Genomic DNA, 3,976 nt, shown 5'->3' on the forward strand with positions numbered 1-3,976 from the left:
CAGAGATTGTAAACTTAATCTCACAACTCTTCTCTAAAACTTGAACATGAGAAATAAAAGAGCCTAACAGGATCTGCCATCTAGACATTACTTTATATGTTAAATGTCATCCCTACATTAGAGATATCTTTATAAAGAGGCAAATCCGCACTGTGGTTTCTATTTCTTGAGAACTGCTTTTACTGAAACAGGTTTGATATTGTGACTTTTTTTGCAGTGAAGGATAATATGTAATGATGTTCACTACATCATACATGGTCTTCTCTATGAAGGTCCATGAGAATGATTTCATTTCTCCAAGAGCCAGAAAAGCCAATTTTCTCCAGAGAAAATGGCTTCTATTTGTTATAAAGACACTGTGACTGCCACAACAGATTATATTCATAGTTTATCAATAATAATGTATGAGATATTATAAAGTGAATTTCTGTGCAAACTTATCCCTTGTTTTATGCTCTTTTTACTATGCAATAATTATTCACCAATTTTTTCTAATTCCTGAATTTGTAAATATTTTGTAGGTTGCCTCATATTTTATTTCTGGAATGAGGCAAAGTATAACTAAGTAAAAATGAGAATTTAACTTGACTTCCAGATATGAGCTATGAGTTTTTAGAAGTGTGTTTTTTTAAGTATTCAGAATTTTTTAAAAAAGATTTGTTATTCCAATACAGGGTTCATTACTAAGGTGAATTGCCAAAATCCCTCATTCAGTGGTCCTCAATGAGCTCTCAGACTTTCTTTGAAAAATAGCCTAAACTTACTGATTCAAAGTTTTTGGCTTAAAACAGCATCTGGTTGGCAATTATGAATTCAGCCTTTCTATACATTTTGTTAAAATATTTAAAATGATATAGGAAAATATGAAAGTTTAAATCCACACAAAACACATGATAATTACATAATATTATGGGAAATTTCCCACTTCTTTAGAGTTTTTAGAGCTTAATTCAACATTACAGTTGTCATCTCACCTGAGCTGTTGTTATCTGAAAGCTAATCTATTATCTGATCACACCCACTAACCAATGGCCATTAAAAAAACAGTACATCTGTTATCGACTAAAATACATGGACATTTCACCCTGGTGAGTGGCCACTGGTTTTTGAGGAAAGCCAAAGTTTTCTTTCTGAGTGTGGCTAGAGATTGCTATACCTAAAAACAAAAACAAAAACAAAAACAAAAAACCACGTTGGGGAAAAAAGGCAAATGTGGCTGGCAAGGTATAATTCCCAGAAGTAAAACCATGTATGCAGGAGTGAAGACGGAGAGCCTTGATATTAGTATTTTCAGTCCTCTATCCATACAGAGCTCCAGAGAGTAAGGTAGAGAATATGGGAGAAAAGCCTTCAGAACAGAACTGGACCAAGAGTTAAGGACGGTAGTCTCTGAGAAATGGATTCAAACAAAATTTGTGAGAGTGAAGCAAATTCATCCTTACCACCTTAGGCAAACACAGAATTTGGCTGGATTTTTCTGCATTAGACAGTGAATAAACATATTGTAAATTTTATATTTTCCTAATGCCTCAACATCCCCATAAAATAGACTGTGAGCACCCCCACCCCACCATGCAACCAAGTGTACCAGTGTGATAAGGCGAGTCCCTGCCATAAGATCAGCCTTCTTGCCCTCCCAACTGTCACCTAGTGACATTCAAGCATGTCAGTCGGATCCCTCATGCCTTTTGTTTATGTACTCTACCCTGACTCCCAATAAAGGCAATTACCCATAGGTGTTTCTCTCTTTCTCTCTCTCTCATTTCCCCCACATGCTTGTAGAGTCCACTCCCTAGGCACTCTTCCCATATAGCCCTAGGATGGCCCCCTGAGTGGCATGCCTTGCCTCACTCACTTTCATTTTCCTCCCTTTGATTTATTCCATGTCATACCTGACCAATCATCAAAAAAACCATTTTAAGCATCATAATTATTCCTTATAACACAACAAAGAACAATAATGATAATAAAATTAACACATTCTAGTAAAAACAAGAAAGAAAATAGAAGTGCATTCTAAGGATTCATATATTCTAAGAGACCTCTGAATAGGAACCCAAAACAAAGAAGAGTAACAGATAATATAGTAATTTGTTTAAGGACACAAGATTCAGAATTGGACAGACCTCTGTTAGAATCCTAGTTATATTGTATTCCAATTCACTAATATGATGTTAACCATGTTACTTAATGTTTTGTTTTGTTTTTTAAAGATTTACTTATTTATTTAGAGCACGAGAGCAGGGGAAGCGGCAGAGGGAGAAGGAGAGAAAGCCTCAAGCAGACTCCTGGCTAAGCACAGAGCCCCATGCAAGGCGATCCCAGGACCCCAAGATCATGACCTGAAATCAAGAGTAGGACACTCAATGGACTGAGCCACCCAGGCGCCCATGTTTTGTTTTGTTTTCAAATGCAGGGCTTGAACTCATGACCCTGAGATCAGGGCCTGAGCTGAAATCAAGAGTTGGATGCTTAACTGACTAAGCCACCTATGTGCCCCTTACTTAAAGCTTTTATACCTTAGTTTACAGCTTTGACTAGCAAGAATAACAATGAATACCTCATAATTATCATTAGGATTTAAATAAGTAATTCAGGTAAAGTTCCTTATATAGAGCCTAAATGTTTGATAAATGAACATTAATATTTTTATTTATTTTTTTAAAGACTATTTTTTTTTTAAGATTCCATTCATTTATTTGATAGAGAGATAGAGCGAGAACACAAGTAGGCAAAGTGGCAGGCAGAGGGAGAAAGAGAAGCAGGCTCTCCGCAGAGCAGGGAGCCCGACGTGGGGCTCGATCATGACCCGAGCTGAAGGCAGACACCCAAAAAACTGAGCCACCCAGGTGCCCCTAATATTTTTATTTAAAATTTTTATAAAACTCTTGTATCTTTATAATTTGCAGAAAACATTGCCTCTTTGAAATAGAAATAGGAAGCATTTAGTTAAAAAGAGGTTGAGATTATAAAGAGCAAAGAGTAAAAGAAGTAAATTAGGTGAGATAAGAAAAACTTAAACTAAAAATGGAATTCTAGAGTAAATCATATTAGGCTGCTTCTCCTTCTGATTAGAAAGCAGAAAATGACAAGTGACCAACCTCTACCATAACAATGACAACAAGCCATATAAACTACAAAATCACAGTTTTTTATTTAAAAAAAAACCAACTGAAATTTAAGAATATAAAGAAGTTTAAGTAAGTCCAATTCTAGAAAGTGGCAAAACTGCCAAGAAGAAACCCATGGCTTTTTTTTTATCCCTGCCAGAGTGGTGAAAAATGAGATAGCCATCTCAGACTGAAGGTGAGTAAAAGAGGGAAATTAAGAAATCAGCCAATCTTTTAATAAACTTACTTTTATAGCAATATGTGGCTGGTATGAAGGAAATGTCCTGAGGAGTCCTGACCATTGAGAAAATGTCCACCACCCTGCCAATTCTCCCCAGTGATGTTAAGCATGTACCCAGGGGTAGTTTGCCAGGGCTGGAGTCAAGGAAGAAGAGTTGAGAGAGACATAAACGGTGTCTCTCTCAGGGTAGCAAGAGAAATCTTGTCATAGCCAACTGGACTTTAAGGAATACACGACCAAAAAAAAAAAAAAGAATATACAGATACACAGCAAACTATGAAAGGGTAAGGACAGGGCAGCAGAGCAGAGGAAAGAGATATCCCTTTATTCTGGATAAGTCCTGGGCCTTCTGCAGGTCAATCTGGGCCTTCATTTTGGGCACTATAGTCACCCTGCAAAGACTGAGGTCAGCGCATAATAGCTGGGAAAATTTCCTTCATGGTTTGCTGGGGCTTTACTGGGAAAACTGCAGAGACTCGTCAAAGGCTGAGGACAGGACAGCAGAATAAGAAAAAAATCTCCAAAGGCACAGAAATGTGGCAGAAGGACTGAAGAGCAAAAAAGAAATCCCCAATGATCCAAAATCTGGGACCCAGCTGGAAAGAAGAGAGATATATCCCACAGT

Source organism: Phoca vitulina, unplaced genomic scaffold (genome assembly GCF_004348235.1).
Source record: "Phoca vitulina isolate PV1807 unplaced genomic scaffold, GSC_HSeal_1.0 scaffold13, whole genome shotgun sequence".
In the NCBI taxonomy this organism is placed as follows: domain Eukaryota; kingdom Metazoa; phylum Chordata; class Mammalia; order Carnivora; family Phocidae; genus Phoca; species Phoca vitulina.